This window comes from Meriones unguiculatus, chromosome 2, assembly GCF_030254825.1.
Source record: "Meriones unguiculatus strain TT.TT164.6M chromosome 2, Bangor_MerUng_6.1, whole genome shotgun sequence".
NCBI lineage: Eukaryota > Metazoa > Chordata > Mammalia > Rodentia > Muridae > Meriones > Meriones unguiculatus.
In genome coordinates, this window is record NC_083350.1 from 60,731,669 (window position 1) to 60,755,814 (window position 24,146).

Here is a 24,146-nt window from a genome sequence, read left to right on the forward strand (position 1 = left end):
GAGTTTCAGATTCCTCTTTGTGGCATTATGTCACATACTATTATTGTGACAATAAGTAGAAATTAAGAAAATGAATGAAGCACACAAGATATGGTTTAGACAATGAACCTGGAACCAAATTTGTGTTTATTCTCCTTTCATTTTCCTGTGTTGCTAAACTTGAAGGTGACTTTGAGCGATGAGTGGCTTTCAAAAACCACATGTTCTAGAAATTCAATCTTCTTATGTTTCAACTACCCTTAGATGTCTGCTAAGTAGCCTGGAGCCATTAATGATTCTCTCATTGGTCTTAACAAGCTAGCATGCCCACCACAGAGGTGACTTCCTAAGACAAGCAAAGGGAAGCAAAAGACTTGAACCATTTATTCTCTGAATTTGACTGATGTCAAGAGGCAATCTGGCCAGCTGAGGCCCAACTGCATATTCTTTGTTGCTTCCCTGTTCTGGCAGAATTGATTTTGGCTTAAATCATCTAAATAATTGTCGTTCCTCCCTTTAGACATGCCTTTCCTATTGTAGATATGAACAGCTCTAGAAAACAAGTATTATTTTAACCTCAAAAAAATCGTAAAAGCTCTCAGACACAGGGAGGTTAATAGATTTGACAAATGCCACACAGCTCCTTAGTCATGAAGCTGACAGAGCCTCCAGGTCTCCTCTTCACACATTAAAGACATTTTTAGAGCTGCTAACACATATCCATGATTTTAATAGGAATAATAACCTTTATGATCACATACTGCTTTCCTTTGGGGTGTTGAAAACCTTATTTGAAGATGGTATAATAATGAGGAAATCACATGTGAAGAATTGTTATTATTCCCATTACCTAAATGTTTCTGCTTCAGACTTGTGCACTTTACTTATGAAAAGCAGACAATAAAACCTAGAAAACAAACAAAAGGGATTAAAGGCTTTATGCTATCAAATTATAAATAATGGAAGTAGAAGTTATAAAGCCATCCATTCAGTCAAGTGTGTATGAATATCCTCCTCTACACAGGATGTTGTGTGGTAGAAAGGCAACATCTTGGAATGTACATTCATGTGATGAGCAAGTACTGCCACGGCGAGACAGGAACTGTAATGGGAAATAATAAGGCTCTTTCTGTAGTTTACAAATAGTGAGATCTGGAGAATATCAGAAGTACATGGATTGACACTGATGAGCTCTATATTCAACCTAGTAACTTAATATAGGGGAAAAAACTATAGAAATGAACTACTTTGCAAGAAGACAAGGTAATACTTGCTACCAGGCTACACATGAGTAACCCTTTCTTGTAATAACTACAGGAAAGTTCACCATCTGCATTGGTAGTTGATAAATACTCCTTCAAGGAGACTCACTCTTGGGAAAGAACATTCACATGCATGGTGATTTTTGCTTTTTTGTTTAACAAATTCTGCCAGAAACTCACGTTTAGGACTATTCAATCAGGTGCCTAGAAGAGGCTCATAGAGGTAAGCTCACTGTCTTGTTCAAAACGAACATGGCAAGCTTCTTAGTATGAAAACAACCTGTAACCTAGGGAGCTTTGTTCTTTTAAGACAAATATGGAATCAGAGAGAAGAGAAAGCAATTTGTATGGTTATGCAGCAATTAGTATGGTTATGCAACTTGAAGAGGACTTTGAACTAAGCCTTAAGTGACTCTTTGAATCAATGGTGGCTTTCAATTTCTCTTGCTGTCTGTCTGTCTCTCTGACCCCACTTCCTCATATGTGTGATTGCAAACTCACTGTAAGTCTTTATGATCATTTCATAATATCTAAATCATATGAAAGGTAGAAAAATAGACACAAGGGAAATTGAGGAAGAGAAGTGACCCTCTTAGCTGGAAAGTAATTTGTTCTGTGACTTTGTACAAACTGCTGTATTTTGTTTTAGTCTTTTTTTATTTAAAATTGGAATTAAAATCCTTTTGCAACTTATCGTTAAATGAAGCGATTATACAGGCACATCACTGTGATAATTTATTTTACCATAAAGGTTAAAATGCCATGCAAGTGCAAGATGTTAGCTTAAAACTATTTATCTGATGGCAATCACAGGAATGAAAAACATATATGATAATCAGTCAATCAAAATGTCCTGAATATAAATAAGTTCTATATTGAGTAATACAATACGAACAGACCAAAGAACGTATACGAACACACAGACATGTTCTCACTTAAGGAAAACATTGCTGGCTGAACCTCCACAGGTATGGCATGTAGGCCTCAGAGAATACATATTTTCAGAGGACTGAAATTTAGATTCCACAGAGGTATTATCTTGGGTTGAAAATTAATTGATATGATGGAGAGACCAAAAAGGTGAGGACATTCCTGAACAGGTGATTTCAGCTTTCCTGAGGACAGGATGTTTTGTCTTCATTGATGGATGTGACCTCAAGATACCATGAATATGTATGATGTTTCACAGGAAAGGACATCATGATTAAGGTAAGCACATGAAAACGAGTCACTGTGCCAGAGCAAACCTGGCTGTCTTGCAGACAGGAGAAGGTTTTGGATGGAGTTTAAAGGAAGATAGCTTGAAGAGTAAATTCTGTCCAAAATTGAGGTTCATTCTGAATGCAAGATGAAACCTTCCCACAGCTGGAGCTGTGAAGACTCTTAAATTGTAAAATTTCTTTATAGGTGTTAGACAGACTTCTAGGAAAGAGAAGGTTCCTAGATATGTTCTGAAGACTCTTCACTATCCTTCACAAACAGAGGTCTCACAGGTGTGAACATGTGTACTTTTCATGTTTGTGTTTAGCGTGCTTTCAGAAAGAGTCCTCACTAAGGTCTTGAAAGGCTTTCAGATGGAGCAGCTATGACAACAAAAAACATTTTATGGTCATTATTGTTGCTTTTGGAAAACCATCATAATTTAACAATTATGTTTGATTTTGTATCACTCATTTCTATTCTATGTCCTTAAGTATATTATAAGAATGCACACTGTTTCTGCCTTTTGGGGATGTATCCCAGTCTCGGTAAGATTTTTGGTACTCAAAAGCGACCTTGTTGGACTTCAGAGACAGATTGATAAGTAAAGGCCACACATAGTTGCATGCATATATTATATGTGGAAGTAAGGTGGGAGGTAAGAAAAAGAAGGATTCCTGAAAACTTGTGGGGCAAACATTCTAGTGTATATAACAGCAAACAAGAAAAACCTGCATCAAACACAGTGAAAGATGAGGATTAACACCCAAGGATATTTTCTAACCTCAACATGAGCACTGCACCATCTAAGTCACATGAATATGAGCACACACGTACTACACCTACATACATAATACATGTACATACACACACATGCACCACGCATGTACACACTTAAGACTGACTATGTACATATAAATATCTTAATGATATTTCTAGATGTCATTATTTACTTCCAGTTATGAAGAGAAAGTACTTATAATTTTTAGAGATATTCTATTCTAGTTTCTATTTGGACCAATTTTATCTTCAATTATATCCTCAAGTATCTGTAGGACATTTTCTGTACTGAGTTCAGTTTCACAAGCTTTCTACAAGGGGGCATACCCAAAGTCAAAGCTATTAAAACTTTCATCTTAGAAAGTACCCTCCTACTTGCCTCTTTCTCTGGGAACATTATGTCTTCTTCCTCAAATATTTGAATCAGAAGTCTCTTCATGAAAATGAGAAAATACAAAAATAAAAATTTCAGATAAAAAGCCTTGTATTTCCTTTGAAATGAAAGGAAGCTTAAGACTATAGATTTATAAAGCCTTCTGAGAACTTCAGGTGGCCAATCCCTAGAGTGGAAAGAATGAGACTCCATCAGGCTTGAGGGACCATAATGCCTCCATTATTAAAATTAACTCAGAAATAAAGGCTAGAAACTGGTACTGAAATGCCATCAGTTTTAATTCTAGTAATTACAAAAATGATTTTAGATGAATACTTCTCAGCAAGAAGCAGCCAATGATATTAGAGGTCTGTGATGATGTTTAGCGCACTCCTCTGAGAGAGGGGGAATGTCCAATCCCTGGCAGTATCACCAACAGTGTTCACCAGCATGTATCCCATTGCATGGGAATTCCAGGTCTTTTTGTCACAGCAGAGGTACAGGTCTTCCTGGCTACCTGGGTCTGGATCACATGTTTTTTTTCGGTAGCATTGGCCTCCTAACATGCGGTAATCATGTGTATGGTACCAATTACTATGAAGTAAATGACACAAAAGTAACTTCTGATGTTTTATTTCTGCTGTAGATAAGGTCAGTTTCGGGATCTAAAGGAAAAGTAAAGGACAGAAATTAAGGAGAACAAAATAATCGCATAGCAACTGAAAATTAAGTTAAGAAGGTCAGGAGTGTAGCTTTGAGACCCAGCTTTACATAGTTAAGGCATTTTGATCATGAATTTTGTAGTTGGGTATGGTATAAAGGATTACATGGTCCATTGGTTGTGGCTATACTGATAGTGCCAGGCATTGTATCTTAAGTCTCTTCTGGTGATAGGGAAATGGCTGCTACTGTGGTGGTGGGATTATACAGAAAGAAAACAGGAATAGAAATGCTCTCAGGTAGTTGGAACCTCAAGAGGATTCTCTCAAGTGTGAAATGAGACACAAGACATTCTTGGCATCAAACTAGTGAACCAGAGACTTGAACAGGAATGTTTACAATATGAAAACAGAAATGTAAAAAAAAAAAAAAACTATTATGATTAAATCATAGGTTTATATATTAGCCTTTTTCATGCATTGCTTCTTCATGATGATGGGTAGGGAAAGAAAGCTGAGCCAATATTTTAATGATTCGAATATTAACTCTGGCAGCATAAGTTGTTCATACAAGGTTAAAGGTGAAAGAAAGCATTAATAATTTCCATAACAAAAATTTTACCTCTATATTGCATGTCTGCTTTTTCATCAATGACATGATTATGTTTCCTAGGGTGACAGCTAAGTGACGTTCCTACTGCCACTCAGCAAGGCATTTATCTCATAGAATATGATCAAAACCCCCAAAGTCATTTTTAATAAGAAGGCAGGTAGATTTTTAAGCAGTTATTATAGTGTCCCCTTCTATAATAAAGAACACTCCAAGTGGCCAGTAGATAAACCTGAACCTTCTGAGTAATAGCACCAAAGTATCTTCTGGAGGTCTTGGTCTCCTAGCTTTGGGCTACTTATGTTAAACAGAAGAACAACACTTACTAAGGAGTTGGAAGTTGCATTGTCTGTTTTCACATGCAGTACTATATTTCCCTCTATATGTGATGAAAATACAGTCTAGACATAAAAAAAGAACCCAAGAAATCAAATAACCAACACAATCCTACCTCTGACTCTATCTGGAGACACTGCTTCCCAACACTATGAACTCTAACTCTGGATAAACAAAATTGAGCTCAAATTGTCAATTTCTTAGATTGACGTAATGTATCTATTTCCCAACTATGACTCACTAATCATTGCCCCTTGCCATTTGGCATGGCTTTCTTGATCTTATAGTGTTCCTCTTAAACTTGACCTCTCATTGATGGGTCTTTAAGTGTCCAAACTAAATAGCCATGCAGTTGAACATTCCAGATCTTTGTGGAATATATCTGTTGTCTTCCTGCCATAATCTCTATCACTTAAACTAGGAAAACCCTCTTCCAATTAAATACTGGCTCTAAACTTCACCTTTACTCTGATGTTCTGGCACTAAATAATATAATAGGCTCAAGGGGTTTCACAAGAGAATGATATAGAGGTTCTTCTTAGAAATTAAGGGAAGGATAAGAAAGGCAATATATATATATATATATATATATATATATATATATATCATGAGAGGTCTAAAATAGCAATGGTAGGAAGCCATTTCCTTTTTTTAATTTTTATTTTTTTAATATTAGTTACAGTTTGTTAACTTTGTATTCATGCTGTTTTCCACGCCCTTTTTCCCTCCCAATTCCACCCTCCCTCCATCATCTCCTCCCTGCCCTTTTCCAAGTCCACTGATAGGGGAGAACCTCCTCCCCTTACATCTGATACTGGTTTATCAGGTATCTTCAGGACTGGCTACAAAGTTCTCCTCTGTGGCCTAGCAGGGCTGTTCCTCCCTTGGGGGGGGGGGAAGTGGGGAGATCAAAGAGGCCGCCATTGAGTTCATGTCGGAAACAGTCCCTGTTCCCCTTATTAGGTTACCCACTTGGATACTGAGCTACTAAGAGCTACATCTGAGCAGAGGTTCTAGGTTACACCCATACATGGTCCTTGTTTGGAGAAACAGGCTCATAAAAGACCCCTGTGCCCAGATATATTTATGGAGTTCCTGTACTCTCCAGGTCACATTAACTCTCCCTTTCTTTTATGATTCCAAGCTCTCTGCAGAAGATTTGGTTGTGAGTCTTAATATCTACTTTGATACCCTGCTAGGTAGAGTTTTGCAGAGGCCCTCTTTGGTAGGCTCCTGTCCTGTTACTTGTTTCCTCCTACATTCATTGTCCATCCCATTTGTCTTTCTAAGTGAGGATTGATCATCTTACCCCAGGTCCTAGTTCTTGTTTATCTTCTTTAGAGGTATAAATTTCAGTATGTTTATCCTATCTTATAGATCTATATAAGTGAGTTTATACCATGTGTGTCTTTCTGCTTTTGGGATACCTCACTCAGGATGATCTTTTCTAGGTCCCACCATTTGCCTGCAAATTTCATGATTTCCTCATTTTTGATTACTGCGTAGTATTCCATTGTGTAAAAGTGCCACAATTTCTGTATCCATTCTTCAACTGAGGGACATCTGGGTTGTTACCAGGTTCTAGCTTTTACGAATAAAGCTGCTATAAAGATGATTGAGCAAATGTCCTGGTTGTGGACTTGAGCATCATTGAGCATATATGACTAGGAGTGGAATTGCTGGATCTTGAGGAAGCACTATTCCTAATTGTCTGAGAAAGTGCCAGGTTGATTTCCAAAGTGGTTGTTCAAGTTTGCATTTCCACCAGCAGTGGAAGAGGGTTTCCCTTTCTCCACAACCTCTTCAGCATGTGTTGGTCACTTGAATTTTTGATCTTAACCATTCTGATTGGTATCAGGTGAAATCTCAAGGTCGTTTTGATTTGCATCTCTCTGATGGCAAAGGACGTTGAGCATTTCTTTAAGTGTTTCTCTGCCATTCTGTATTCCTCTACTGAGAATTCTCTATCTAGCCCTGCACCACATTTTTTAATCGGGTTGCTTGATTTGCTGCTTTTTAAATTCTTTTTTTACATTAATATTTTATTCTTTAAATTTTTAATTTTTTATTATTAGTTACATTTTATTAACTCTGCATTCCAGCTGTATCCTGCTCCCTCATTCCCTTCCAAACCCTCCCTCCCTCCCTCATCTCCTCCCTGCCCCTTTCCAAGTCCACTGATTGGGGAGGACCTCCTCCCCTTTCATCTGATCCTGTTTTATCAGGTGTCTTCTGGACTGGCTGCAAAGTCAGTCTCTGTGGTCTAGCAGGACTACTCCTCCTTTGGGGGATGGGGTGGTCAAAGAGCCATTGAGTTCCTGTCAGAAATAGTCCCTGTTCCCCTTACTATAGGAAACCAGTTGGTTATTAAGCTACCATAGGCTTCATCCGAGCAGACGTTCTAGGTTATATCCATACATGGTCCTTGGTGGAGTGTCAGACTCAGAAAAGACCCCTATACCCAGATATATTTCGTCCTTGGGAGCTCCTATCCTTTCTACACCATACAAACTCCCTTTCTTTCTTATGATTCCCTGAACTCTTCTGAAGGTTTGGTTATGAGTCTTAGTATCTGGTTTGATACACTGCTAGGTAGAGTCTCTCAGGGCCCCTCTGCGGTAGGCTCCTCCTCCACTGCTGGTGCGAATGTAAACTGGTACAACCACTTTGGAAGTCAATCTGGCCCTTTCTCAGACAGTTAGGAATAGTGCTTCCTCAAGATCCAGCTATACCACTCTTAGGCATATATCCAAAATTTTCTCAAGTACACAACAAGGACATTTGCTCAACCATGTTTGTAGCAGCTTTATTTGTAATAGCCAGAACCTAGAAAGAACCTAGATGTCCCTCAATGGAGGAATGGATACAGAAATTGTGGTATTTTTACACAATGGAATACTACTCAGCAATCAAAAATGAGAAAATCATGAATTTTGCAGGCAAATGGTGGGATCTAGAAAAGATCATTCTGAGTGAGCTATCCCAGAATGAGAAAGACACACATGGTATATACTCACTCATATAGTCCTATAAGAAATGATAAACATAATGAAATCTATACACCTAAAGAAGATAAACAAGAACGAGGACCCAGGGTTAGATGATCAATCCTCACTTCGAAAAACAAATGGGAGGTGCATTGGGCATAGGAGAAAACAAGTAACAGGACAGGAGCTTTTTAATTTCATTAGTTCTTTATATATTCTGGATATCAGCCCTCTGTCAGATACAGGGTTGGTGAAGATCCTTTCCCAGTTTGTAGGCTGTCATCTTATTTTGATGACGGTGTCCTTTGCTTTACAGAAGCTTTTCAGTTTCATGAGGTACCATTTATCAGTTGTTGCTCTTAGAGCCTGTGCTGTTGGTGTTCTGTTCAGGAAGTTGTCTCCTGTGCCAATGAGTTCCAATGTCTTACCCCTTTTTCTTCTAACTGATTTAGTGTATCTGGTTTTATGTTGAGATCTTTGATCCACTTAGACTTTAGTTTTGTGCAGGGTGATAAGTGGATACAAGGCAAGTACCTACACATAGTAAAGACAATATTCAGCAAGCCTATAGCCAACATCAAACTCAATGGAGAGAAACTCAAATAAATCTCATTGAAATCAGGGACAAGACAAGGCTGCCCACTCTCTTCATATCTCTTCAATTTAGTACTTGAAGTCCTAGCTAAAGCAATAATACAACTAAAGGAGATCAAGGGCACCCAAATCAGAAAGGAAGAGGTCACTATTCACAGATGATATGATAGTATACAGGAGCGACCCCAAAAATTCAACAAGAGAACTCCTGAAGCTGATAAACACCTTCAGCAAAGTGGCTGGATACAAAATTAATTCAAAAAATTCAGAAGCCTTCCTGTATACCAAAGACAAAAGGGCTGAGAAAGAATTTAGGGAAACAACACCCTTCACAATAGCCACTAATAAAATAAAGTACCTTGGAGTGACTCTAACTAAGCAAGTAAAAGAACTGTTTGATAAAAACTTCAAGTTTCTGAAGAAAGAAATTGAAGAAGATATCATTAGATGGAAAAATCCCCCGTGCTCATGGATTGGCAGGATTAACATAGTAAAAATGGCTATTCTGCCAAAAGCAATCTACAGATTCAATGCAATTCCCATCAAAATACCAACACAATTCTTCATAGAATTTTCTCTTGAGAGAAAAATTATCAACTTCATATGGAGAAACAAACAAACAAACAAAAAAACAGAATTTCCAAAACAATCTTGTACAACAACAGATCGTCTGGAGGCATCTCCATCCTCGATCTCAATCTGTACTACAGAGCAATAGTAATAAAAACTTCATGGAATCAGCATAGAAATAGAATAGTGGATCAATTGAACTAAATAGAAGACCCAAAAATAAACCCATGTACCTACGGATACTTGATTTTTGATAAAGAAGCCAGAACCATTCAGTGGGAAAAAAGACAGCATCTTCAACAAATGGTGCTGGTCCAACTGGATGTCTGCATGCAGATAAATGAAAATAGATTCATACTTTTCACCCTGCACAAAACTAAAGGAAACTATTTCTACCTACAAAAGAACTATAGGTCCCTCTACAGGGGCAGAGAGGATGTGTGATATTAGCAGTGGCCTTGGAACAGCAGCCACCAGTGAAAGGATAGAGTCATGGTGAGGGTTAAGCTTGATTGTCAATATGATGGGGCTGAGAGTACCTTAGATTAGCAAATTCACTTCACATTGAAGGTTAGTTCCTGAAGTTTTGTTAAGATGAGCAACAGACATTAAATATAGGCATGGTGAACCTACAGACTGGAGACCTGGATTGAATAAAAAGGGAAAAGCAGAAATCTAGCTAGTAGCCCTCTCTATTTCCTGGCTACAAAAATGTAAGCTGCTTGTTTTCAACAGGCCCTCTACTGTCTGATGAACCTAAGTCTTTAAATCTATATTTCAGCATAAATATCTTGCCCCTTATTTGTTTTTGTAGGTATTTTATCAGAGCAATGGAAATATCAGACTAAAACACGTGGAGACACTGGGTAAATGAACACATTCTCTCCCTTCCTCTGGAAGTAGGAGTCTCTTGACAGTGGCTCCTATTGTAGCGGTATACCCTAGGAATAGAAAATAAGCTGAAAATAAGTGCAGGACAGAGTCATTGCCTGTGACAGCAGAGCCTAACTGTGTTACTAGTCATGCAGTGCTTGACCCGATTAGTCCTCATGCAGAACTCTCAGGTCCCTTATACTCTCCATAACAAAAGCAATCTTGGGTCTCATCCCAGATATCCTTAGCCTTTTCAAGTTACTTTAAACAGTATATTGCATTATTTATTTATTTATTTTTAGTTTCTCTCCTTATTTGTCATGTGACTTTTTTCCCTTAGAATTTGTATCATAAATTTGTTGGAATATCCTTACTGTTCTTTTTAAATTAACAGAACTCAAGTTTAACCTCTTTTAGGAAACATAGACTTAAAACTATATAACACTATTTGTGGTTTTGTTTTTTATTTATTTTTAATAAACTTAAATTGTATGACACCCATATATGACTAACAGCAATTAACTTTTTTTTATGTAGAACTCTGCCCATATCTCTTGAAGGTATGACAATGAACTCAGTGACTTTATTCCTCCAGACATAACATATTACAAACACATAATGACAAGTTTATTGTAGGATTATTTTTCCACACTATGGTCAACAGTTACACAGTTACCTTGCTTTTTAAGTCAGTATTTGCTGTTTGGGATGTGAAACATTTATAGGTCCTTGTATATCAGTTCTCATAAAGAATGGAGATGCATGAAACTTAACGTTTTCTTGTTTTGGATTTGAAGTACCTCAGCTTTCTCAAGATTCAGTTTGAAGAGGTATTAAAAAAAATCAGTTTTAAGAATTCTGAAAATTACCTTAATAAAATGGGCCAGTCAGCATGATTAATCAAATACCCTACTTAGGAAAACATAGGGGTGAGAGAGAAGGTTTGTACAAAGCACATCATACATATGAATGAACTAGGCAAAGGAGATGCCTTGTCCTTTCCTAAAATCCCTTTCAGACACAGGCTGCATCTGATTATGCTTGATGCCACTCAAGCACCAACACCTGAGGAAGCGAAGACCCAAATGGGGCTGACAACCAGACATACCATTTAAGCCATCCAGATTTATAGCCTGTTTCTAAATCAGTTTTTCTGCTTTATTCACAAAAAAAAAAAAAAAAAAAAAAATCAGAGCGAGATGTCACCTGATCAGTCAGAACCAATAAGGATCTATAAATCTGTCTCAGGTCCTATCACAATGACAGTTGCTCTGGTAATTTTCCATAAAAAGAAAAGTAAAATATATTCCAAAGCAGAGAGATGGGAGGGGACAGGCTTGTCTGCATTCAGGAAGCCCCAGCTTTGAGCAAAATTAGCTCATGCTGCTTCTGGCAGGAATTACATTTTGGCCCCTCATTTCATGAGAAAACCATTTGTTGTGAAATATAAGAATGTAGTGTGCATGGAGATGTATAAAAATCCCTCACTCTCACCAGTGACTACACAGTGAAGTGGGTCCCAGGCCCTCCATGCCTCGTTAAGACCAGGTTGGGCGAGCTGGCAAGATCTTTCATGTCCTGAGGCCTGGACGCCACCTTCCCCAGCTTTCCCAGCCTCCATCCCTTTGAAGCTACTCCAAGGAAACTTTACCCTTCTGTTCCAGCTGGCTGGTGTTTCTCTAAGCTCTGGCTTCACTAGATTTTCCACTTCCATTGACACATCAGAGCAAAAATGGAGCCATTAAAATAATGAAGAAAAAGGGAGCCAGCAGAAGAAAAAAAAAATCATCCTGATGGGAGCTAAAAAGGGATACAAGGTAACTTAAAACAAAACAAAACAAAAAAACAAAGACCAAAAGTAAAATAACACCCCCTCCCCAAATCCCTGTGTAGTGTAAACTATCCATGTTTCACAAAACCTTATAAGGAGTGACTTCAAAGAGTGGGCTCTGTGAAAAGAAGCCAGCTCCCCTAGATCTAAACTAAGAAAAGCCAGTAACTTTCCCAAAGTCATCCTCAGACTACCTGAAGGTAGTGAAGTCAGTGCACCGATTGTGCAGCAAGTCTTCAGTCTAAGAAGCTCCTTTGTCTGAAAAGACATCATTGTATTCTAACTGCTTAGACCCGAGACCACCTAAGTCATTAGCCACCACAGGTGTGACCTCCTTACTCTCCACAGCCTGGCTTTGTCCCTCTTTTGCCTAGTGTGGGCTGCCTACTTTAGATGGTTCCTTTCGCTTCTTCAAAGAAACATCAAATCTACACTTATCTGACCATGAAATAATTTTGATGCTGGGCAATGTCTTATTTTTGCTTTCTACGTAATTAGATTTTGTGATTTTAAGATTCCAAATAGGACTAGAGTGACAGCCCACTAAAGGTTTGCATTGCAAGCATCAGGACCAAGTTCAGTCCTCAGAAGCTACATTGAAAAAAAAAAGCCAGATATGAATTGAACCCATTTGTTATTTAGGTTCTAGGTAGGTGGAAGCAAACATATCTCTGAGGCTTGCCAACCAGCTAACCCAGCCAACTTAACAAGGCTAAGGACAGTAAATAAACAAAACAAAACAAAATAAAAAAAAACCTGTCCTACAAATCAAGAACAAATAACAAATAAAGAAAATAACAAAAGTGTCTATTATGATTAAGAAAGGCTTATTTGCTATAAGACAAACTTGGAGAAGGTTCCAAGCAGAATTATACATTATTTAGACATGCTACAAGGAAGTACCAGTCCACTTTCAAACCTTTACTTTTCCTTCTCAATATATTTATTTCCTGGTTTTACATCTTCTCTAAGTTATACTAAACAGAACCCTGGGATAGTGACGTGAGTCCTGTATGCTCCGGAACCCAAGTCAGACTCCTGAACAAAAATCTGCTCTGAGGCTTGGGCATTGAGGGAGGCATCTAGGAGGGCATAAGAGGACCAAGAGAAATCATAGGGAAACATTCCTAACATGAAGATATCAGTGGTAGGCTAAGTCATTGACTCTGTCAAATACAAAAGAAAAGCAGTTAAATATTTTATGGTTAAAGAAATAGAATTCTTTTTTTTTTGAGAAAATAACTTATTTTAACCAAACTATATATAGCAGAAGAACCATAAATGAGTTTATAATGATAAAAATTTTATTAAGTATCCAGAAGCGTGGAAGTTCAAAATCAAAGCAAAGTGAGAGACAACTTTAAAATTCACAGATGTTTGTCCTGTCATTGCATCTTTAAGAGAAAGGACAAGAGAGATATCCAGTGTTTCTTGTATAAGGACACAAACTTCATTCAAGCTTAAACTCTTAAAGCTTCCCTTTTAAACATCATTTAATTGTGTATTAGCTTTTATTTTTACAAATCTGGATAAACAAACATTCAGTCCATAAGAGGAGCAGATATCACAGCAGTGCTGTGGAATATTGGATACAATCCTCTATCTATAACAGCTAAGAGCTGCATAGTATGATGGCTTCTGTGGTGATGGTGGAACTAGAAAAACTGAAAAAGGACAAAGATGTACATTGCAGATGGAAATGATGAAGGATAATACATGACAGGGAGAGGAGCAAAGTCTAATGGATGGGATGACTGTACAATCAGAAGCTCCCAATCAATTCCTACCTGGAAGGTCATTTAGTGTTCTGCAGTTCCTGCACGTCCCAGGCACAGAGTGGGTCTTAATTCTTGATTTTTCCCTTCTGGGACACTACTCACATTCTGTAATAAGACAAACTCCTAGGCTTTCTCGTCTGGAAATGAAGTAACTAACTAGATATGCAATACTAGGGCTCAAATGAAAATGCTCATGACAACGCTGCAATTGGTGCAATGGTGTTGAAACTAGCAGCTGAGCTGCATTATTTTGAGCTCCAACATTGTCTCCTGCAGACACTGACCTCTACCTCCCATACCTTCTTTGCACTAGCTTGATAAGTATCTTGATCTAAATACACCCCTGTAAGTAGAATCTACTCTTAACCCCAGAATATTTTGTTGTTGTTGTTCTTTCAATTCTATTACCTTGCCATATTCCATTTCATGATTCAAGGTTCAGATCAAATCAGCCTTTTTCTCAAGGATGCACTCACTGGGTCCTATATTGTAGATATCTATGTGTCTTAATCTTTGTTACAACTCTAACCATAAAATACATCATAGTATAATATCTAATTCAGATAACAATTTCTCATTGACTTGGGAATCCTTATGAGGTAGTATTTGTTTGTTTGTTTGTTTGTTTAAATTAATTTTTCCCAGGTCACTTTCTATAAGGAAGAGAGGCCTTGAGCATCTACTTATCTTTGTTTTTTGTTTGTTTGTTTTTTGTTTTTTGTTTTTTTTGTGAAGAAGGAATTTAAGTTGGGTTGAGTTAGATATTGTAAACAAAAGTGACTTAGCAAACCAAGACAACTTATCTATCAAGTAATTCTGAAGCCACAGGATGTCTTGAAAAAAAATTTTGTTGGAGAAACCTAAGCTCAACAACAACAAAAAAGGACATTGTTAAAGATAACTTTTGTTTCAAGAATTGTAGATGTTGATATGCTGTGGTGTGTATGTGTACATGTGAGTTTGTGTGTGTCTGATGTGTTTTAGTGTATGTGTATGTATCTATGTATCTATGTGCATATGTGAGTGAATGGATGTTGTGTGTGTGTATATATATCTATATATAAACAGAATATAAATATAAATATATATATATAATCTCAAATACAAAGAGATTCTGTATTTTCTTACTTTTTACATGTCTTTTGAGGTTTCTGTTCCCATCAGCAAATGTTTATTTAATAACATGTCTTATAAAGTGTGAGTATATAGGCACTAGTACTAGCAAAGTATACATTTTTGAATGGATTTTCTCAAAACTACCTTTTTGTTGTCACTTTTGATTTATTGTTTCTTTAAATATTAACATGTATTTTGCATTTTATTGGTTCCATTAAAAAATTCTTCTTATCTTTTCTTTGACTACCTCCCCAAAGGAAACCAGGCCCTCACTCAGTAGCCTTCAGGGCTCAGCACATTCTCTTCTGCACCGCGAAGTCCTAAAGGGCTCTGCCCTTTGATTGACTGTTTTGAAAGAGCATAAAAAACCCCACAGAAACCCTGACTGCTTTTGTTATGGAGTTCATAAAAGTATGCATTAAATCTAATAAGTATGGGGTGTAATGAGGCACAGAGCATATGCCAGAAGTATCCTGTCCAAACAGCAGTCAGCTTGACTGGTTTATCTCACCAGAAAATGTGTTACATATGATTTGACCCCTAGATTGAACACTTGGAGAGATAAATAGGGCAATCAAAAGGACTCCCATATAGTCACAGGAACCTGAAACCATCTGGTTGAGGCAAAGAAATCAGTAATACAACTGAAAATGATCTCCTGAGACTGTGAGGATAACTGTGGGACAGAACTTGTGGTTTCCTTTTCTAGCTTCCTAATTTTTGTGAATATAAGCATCCCCATATGCCCAGCCAGGGCAATTATGATGCTTTGAACAGCTTTTTATGTGTGCTTAGCTGTCACTCAGTGTTGCTAGATGATTGAGCAATGTGGATCTCTTCTATCCTCCCCCCCCCCCAAATTCCGTATGCCACTCTGAGGGTGGACAAACGTAGCAGAGTTTCTAATACTTCACCTTCTGATACTTTATGTTCTCAGGAGTCAGCTCAACCAGAAGCCTTGGTTTCCCTTTCTGTGCTAACTGTTCCACATAGGTGTCAGTTAGATTCATTCAACAGCACTCCTGTCCTCAAAGCACAGATTTCAGATAGAACTGGGATACAGATATTAGCAATAGTGTACATGATATCAAAAAAGAAATTTAAGGCTCAAAGCCTGCCAAGGAAGGCAGGAGCCTACTTCTTATGACAACTAGCCATGCCCCAATTTTCTCATGTATAAAATGGACATCATAGCTGCAGGTGGCTTAAACCCTTGGGTGTATACAGTTACATAATGAAAATAGAACAGCAGCAGGTACATTTCAGCTCTAAGAAACAGCCAGTGGCAATATTTCATGTCAGTACTGTATGTACTTTTTCATAATTTTAACTTGCTCCTCCACCCCAGCCACTTGTGTGCTGACTCTCTGGCATCTTTCTTTCTGCTTAGACCTGAGTCAATGATCTTAAGGTTTGTTCGTTTTCTTGTTTTCTACTGGAATATTTTCCACTGCTGGATGCCACAGCTTTCTCCAAAGTGTCTGCTTTTGATGGGAAAAAGTAGTCATAAAGGAACATATGCGTATGTGCAATTAAAATATGGAATGACCGAGCATAGGACTACAAAGTGATTGGATGGAGTGTTGGCTAACCAATATGTCACGTAACAGATATCTTTATAATGAGACTGTCTGCTTCCATTGAAATGTTTAAAATCTTTAAGACTAGAGAAAGGCAGCAGAGGTCAGAAAAAATATAGTGTATATATATATATATATATATATATATATGCACATATATGTATACACACAAATATGTATATATATGTATGTATGTGTATACATATTATATATATATGATAGATAGATAGCTATAGCAATCAATAAACAAGGATATAGATAGATAGATGATAAATGATAAGATAGATAGATGATAGAAAAATAGATGATAGAGAAACAGATACATGATAGATGATAGATCAATAGATTATATTATAGATAGATGATAGATAGATAGATGATAGAGAAACAGATACATGATAGATGATAGATCAATAGATTATATTATAGATAGATGATAGATAGATAGATGATAGATAGATAGATGATAGATAGATAGATAGATAGATAGATAGATAGATAGATATTGATATGTATAAGTTGTATGAGTACCCACATTTCTCCACCATGCACTGAGTACATTTCCTTCCTCTTTATTGATATGAGGGTTCTCTCAAAGTTTATTATCAATATCACTGTGGAATATGTAAGTTCTAATCACAGTTGATTTCCTTTGCTACAAATCTAAGAATTCCACTTTATTTTCCTTTGTTGAAGTCAAATAGTCTTGCTTACATGTCTCCATATTTCCTGTTGAAACAGAAAAGCATTAGTAACCATCTGAGAAAGGAGTTGCAGATGTGGCTTTGGCAGTCAACAGGTATGAGTTTGTCTTTATTCTTCATCTTCCATTTATATTTGATTGAGTTTGCCTAGGCATAAAATTGCAAGCAGAAGATTGGTTTCTCTATGAATCTGAATAATTTTTTTCCACCATTTCAGCTTCAAATGGCTCAGTGTTTCCATTCTATAAACAGTGTACTATGATTCTGTTTGCTTTTGTTTGTTGGTTGAATTTCTGTTTGTTCACTTGTTTGACTATTGACACTTCAGGCTTTCTCTTCAGCCCACACATCTGGAATTTCATAATGAGATCCTTGGAAAAATGTCTGTTCACATTCACAGTATGTTAATCTCAGCAAACTTTTTTTTTTAATTTTAGAAACATATCATTTATATCTTGAAAGTTGTATTAATGTATTCACAAATTTATCTGTTTTGTCTAATTTTATTTTTTCTATATCTGATCATATTTATGGATGTATCTTTTTACTTTTATATTCTGCTCTCTAGACATATTTTCTGTCTTCTATTCATATGAGAACTTTTTAAAATTTCTGCCTTATTTTTTCAGTCTCTTCTGTAACTTTTTTTTTTAATGCTGCATTTTTATTGCAGTTTCTTCATTAACTATATGATTCTCAAATCTTACTACATGTACTTATGTCCAGGTATATAAAAGTAATTATCCTTTCTTACAATGAACAATATGGATGGGCAGGGGGAGGTATGCAGGTTGAAGGAAAGTAAGGGTTGCCTAGAGGCCGCAGAACTATGAGAAAGAGGAGTAGAAGAATAGACATTAGGGCTTAAAAAGAGGACCAGAAAACTCAGCCACTCACCATTTTTGCAACCTACAAGTGAAGAGAGTTAAGAGGACTGATTTTTGAATCCTAGATGTTACCATCGTGAAGGATGGTTTGCTGTACCAAACAACTACAACTAGAAAAGCCTTCTCCAGTTGTAATATGAAACCCTTTTTATTAACGTTTATTGTCTTTTTTCCATTTTAACCTCTTCTATTCTTATGTTGGCATTTGAAAGGCCTTTGAGTGTCTGTGAAGAAAGAGAAAATGTCATAAATATATCCAAGTATGATATTATTAGGTAAAATTCTGACATTTTTCAAGAGATGATAGTGAACTCGGCATCCAAATTCTAGAATATTTACTTTACCGGGATTTTCTTCAATACTCAGTAATTTCTCTCATGTCTGCAATGCCTGACATGTGTGGAGAAATGTAGGAGTGTGTGGATAATCATCATGGATACACTTGCAGGAAATGCTTTACTGCTCTTCCTGCGGAGGAATCCAGAGTACAAGCAGGACTTCAGGACAAAAACATAACAAAAGATCTAAGTGTATTCGTGGACTTGTAAAAACGTAATAACAACTGAAACTGCCCCAGGATTTATACAACACATAGCTTCTTTTTCCTCCTTTACTTCACACTACCCCTCAAATTATTAGTTTTCTAAAGCCCCATATCCTATTAAAATGGTAACTTCATGTTTATTTTCCTGGTGGAGTACCAAAGATTTAGCGTATAACTCCCCGGCCCCCATGTGAAAGGCTACTTAAGAGAATGCCTTTGTGCGCGTGTGTGTGTGTGTGTGTGTGTGTGTGAAAATATGTTTTGTGTTAAATTTTTATTTTTATATTAATTACAGTGTATTTACTTTGTATCGCAACTGTAGCCCCCTCCTTCATTCCCTCCTAATCCCACCCTTCCTCCCTCATCTGTTCCCTGCCCCTCTCTAAGTCCACTGATAGGGGAGGCCATCCTCCCCTTCCATTTGACCCTAACTTATCAGGTCTCATCAGGACTGGCTGCAATGTCCTCTTCTGTGGCCTAGCAAGTGTGTTCCTCCCTCGGGGGGCAGGGGAGGTCAAACCACGGAGTTCATATCAGAGATAGTCCCTGTTCCCCTTACTAGGGAACCCACTTGGATACTGCCTATGGCAGCTCAGTATCTAAAAGAATGTCTTATGGTGGCCACATCTAACTAGAAAGACAACCAAGAGAGACTTCTGTGAGTCAGTGCTGGTTGCAGTAAATGAAGTTCTTCTTGGAAACTAAGAAAAACTGTATTCATACCCTTGTGTTAGAAGCTCTTTCTGTTTTGACATAAAACAGTGGTACTATTAAGTAGCTGCTTGAATATGTTATCTTTTTCTGAAATGGAGAAGATGATGATGAGGGTAATGGAGACAGGTGATAGTGACCTATGATAACTCTGACCATCTAGCTTCCATGATAGCATGGCCACTAACACTTTGAAGGAAGGGTTATGAAGTTGCTTTAAATTTCAATCTACAACTGAAATATGCAAGATGGATAAGCTCCTTATTCTATAATTAAACTCAATTTAGATTTAAAATTCTCAATCTTCAGAATGTTAATCAAATCAGTTCCTTTGCTTTCTTCAGATAAATGCTTTCTCTGAGTTCATGATGGCTATATGGTGGCAAAATGTCATAGATAACTATACCTCTAGGCCTTGATCAGACCAGATAGGTTACCACAGAGGCTGACAGTTTCTCCCTGTGGTTCAGAGATTCTGTCACACATATGTTACTGATAGGCATTATTCCTGGAATGTTTTTGGATAACGAATAGGAAATATCTTTCTCCCAATGGCCACTGTCTTTCAGGTGAAGCTCATTGTTCTATTATTAGATTGTCCTCACAAATTTTATGTCATCTCTTATCCCTTAAATGTGTAAGTTTTTAAAATACATATTTAATATCTTCTCAATTCTCAAATAACTATAACTCAAGGTGTGGAACTAGTAAGCTACACTATTTACATATCATATACTATTTAAAAAACACTTCAGTTTACATGGTGTGTGACATGACACATTAGGGATTCCTTCATGGAGATCTTTCTTATGTTTATAGTCTCAAATTATCTTGGCTTCCCTCATTATTTTCCAAATGTGCTATTTTTACCATTTATGTTTTATGATTTATTATTCCATTTATTCACTTATTATTGTACCTGCAAGTATTGTATTTCTACAGAGTGAGAAACATTACTTTTCTGCAATCAAGCTATGCTTCTATATGTTTATTATTCATAGAAATGGTTGTGAAGCACTCAAGCCAATGTCAACCATGGACATTTGCTAGTGGAATAGAGACACGGCTGTTTGTTTTCATGGTGTTATCCCATTTTGTCCCTGCTGTATAGGACAAATCTAGGGATAAATATGGTGAGTGGGTATAGTATACCATCTTCAGTAGGAGCTTCAAATGGTAGCTTTATTATTTCAGTCAAATACTTCCAATCCCAAGGCATCTGATACAATATTTTAAACAAGTAAATGCATAAAAGTGAAAAACAGTACTGTGGAGAGATAGGAGAGAAGAGTCACCCTTCTCAGATGTAAAAATGATAAAAGTAGTTGCTGGAGTCTTTCACAGAGCTATTAGAAATTAACAGGGAGGGGGAAAAAAGCTAACACAGAGCAGTACTCTCATTTGGAGGACATTACCAGGCGAATAGAGCAAAGAAAGCCAGACACTTCCAAGGTTTGTGACAACATTGTATACCTTCTTAGTATTTATTTCTCTGCAACATTTCAATAAGTTTGTCCAACAGGAATCAGGCTGGAGTTGGTGGGGCAAGAGTAGGTGGGAGAAATGCTAAAAACTCAGTCTGTTTATTAATGAAAGATTGTTATAAGTGATTGAAGATTTAAAATCAGATGAAACAAAGACATGGAATAACCCATAGGCATCAATGAAATCTTCCTGACAGCTGGAAGGTGGTTCAGGGAGGCATCTAGAGGTTCACAGTGATCATTCTGACACTTGTATGAAGACTAGTCTAAAAATGAGATGAAGTTGGAGTGAAAACAGTTACAGGAGCATGCCAGTTACCACAAACAGAAGTGGCATTGAAAGAGAAAAAAGATAAGGGCAACTTAGATAGACCTAGTATTTTATTTCATCCTAAATATAACCATTAGTCGCAAGCTCTGTGAAGGGATAGATAAAGTAACCACAGCAGTAAGCAGGAGTGTTCATTTCTGTCCCCACCGTTCCTCCCGCATTCCTGTTTAATTTTTGTCCATGTCCTGTACAGTGCTCATGCACCTAAGTAGCCAAAACAGGATTTGATGAGAGAGACCCAGGACTAGTTTGCTAGGCCCATCAAATCTCTACTGTTGCTCACAGAGCACTCTGACTTCTTAAATAGTGTCTCAAAACAGGTGTGTGTGTGTGTGTGTGTGTGTGTGTCTTTTTGTATTTTGCAATGTCTGTCCTTCAATGCAAGCACATTTGTGAGGAAAAGTATGTAATAATATTCTTATTTTATCCTAATGTTGACATATTTCCAAGTCTTAAAAGGCTCTTGGAACACAGGCTAGTTGTTTGGGTGTTCTGAAGGAGGGGAAGCTGGAAGCATATGCAGACATCACTTCAGGAAGTAGTCAATATGCCCACACTTCTGTGTTTTTGGAATGTTCAGTGTAGAGCTAAGATTTGCTCTCCCTGTGTCTCTCTGATCCTTGTCTGTAAGTCCTAGGAAATCAGCGAACTTTCTGGGATCCCTAAGACATTCTTTTGAGGATCACTGTTTAAACAGACTGAAAGGGAATAAAGAATGAGTGATTACAGCAGAGTGACAAATCTGTATGATCCAAAATCTTTGTTATGGACAGAATAGCATCTGAATTGTAGATCAGTGGTTATCTTGAACACATGAGATGGACTGTCGGTATTCCTCAGCATGCCACAGTACATTCCTGTCATTCTGGGTTCTGCTAGGAGGGGTAGGGCTTTATGAATCACCAGGAGGCTTCGCCTAAAGGCAGATGACACAGAACAGCAAGCATGTTCGCATGTACATCATCTCTCTGCAGGTTATGTGGGAACAGCACAGAGCTGGTGCTGGTTGACTCTCCCCAGGGGAACTCATTCTATTCTTCACAATAGCTTGCCACTCATTTGTAGGCAGAGAACATTGTTAAAACTGAATGCTGAAGTTTGGGGGAAATGTCAGCCTAATTGTTGACATACTCAGCTATCTCATGGGTTAGAATCTGAAATCAGAACCCTCAGAGCTCACTCCACCTTGTGGGTGGGATGTTGGATAAAGGGAATTTCAGGAGAAAGGGGTGAACATTGTGAATATAAAGGAGGTACTGGGGAGCAATATTTCTTACAATCTAATTGCTCTGTATTATAGAAGCTGATCATTAGGGGATCCTAGGCATGATTCCTCAGAGATGTTCTTGGGAAATAAAGCAAGAGGCTATTAAACAAGAAGTTTAAATATAGCTACAGGGAGGCATACTTCTGACAACTTGACAGATGTCTTCGAGTGACGACTCCTTCCTTCATCACTAATTACAAAATCATTTGTCTTAAGGAAAGGACAAAAGAGAAGTAATTATGAAAAACACGATTCTTAAGGGATAAAAAGATAACATCAGTCTAAAACATGGAAGCAATCATAACCAGTTAGGATCCTTATTAGTTTGGTGGAACCAATGACAGCTTGCTTTTTAGAAACCAGAGGGAACAGAGCTCCTGAAGTCTAGGAAAGAAAACATTCAATTTCTTGTTATGCTAAACTTATCCCAGACTCTGGAGACTTCTTTGATGAACAGTTCATTAAAATTTCCAACTGCAGATGAATTTGAGCTAAAATACACAAATGTTTTAATTATACATTCCTTTTTAATTACACTAATGACTTGTAATGTGTTTATGTTGGTTTAGAGTCTAATTTCTTGCTTTAGATTAGGTAGTTGACTTAAGGACTGTGCTTTTCAGTAAAATAGCATGATTCATCAGTGTTTGATTATAAATTAATGCTCATATGTAAAGAGCTACTGACCTTGGAGGAATACATCTGCCCATAAGCGATTGGCTTTCTGCTGGGGCCAGGGACATAGATCATGTCAACTTGCAGGTGAAAGAGACAGAAATTTCAAGGGAATAAGCTGTGAATATTTTCCAAGAGAAAAGGTACAGAAGAAGGAGGGACAACTGAGTAGATAAATAGGAAAAATATCTCTTCCCCTTTGGAAGATTGGTCTACATGTCAAACTGCATATAATGTTGATGTAGTAAGAACCATAACAAAAACAGAGTCAGGCAACAAGGGAAGAGACAAGCTCCTAAAATTTTCAACTCTCCTTGTGTTGTGTTATGAATGTAAAATTTCTCTCAAAGATTCACGTTTGAACATTGAATCTGCAGAAGTGTGGAAAACTTATGGAACCTTTAAGATGTAGAATTTAAGTGAAGGAAGTATATGTCAGTGCATAGACTATGGGGTTTTATAGTCTAGCCCTACTTTCTATTCGTTCTCTGTGGTTCCTGTGTTGTGGATCAAATATAGTCAGTCTTCTTCCTGGTTGCCAGGCTAGTCTCATGTGCTTTCTGTAATGCCTTCTCCACCATGATACACCTTGTCAAGTCCAGAACTTGCTTTTTCTCAAGTTATTTTGTCATCAGAGAAGGAACTAACACCTTCTATAACTTTCAAGCCCTATCATTTTCTCTTCCAGAGTAACGTATTGTCTCTTTCAATGTCAGAAGAAAAACTAAGATTTTTTTTTGAGTTAACAAATACCTCAACAAAAAAACAGATATATTGAACTTGATTAAAGAGAAAGAGGTGAATAGCTATGAACTCATTGGCACAGGAGAAGACTTCCTGAACAGAACATCATTAGTACAGGCAATAAGATCAGCAATTAACAAATGGGACCTCATGAAACTGAAAACATTCTTCATGGCAAATGACAAAATCATTTGGACAAACCACCAGCCTATAGAATGGGAAAAGATTTTTACCAACTCAACATCTGATAGAGGGCTCATGTCTGAAATAG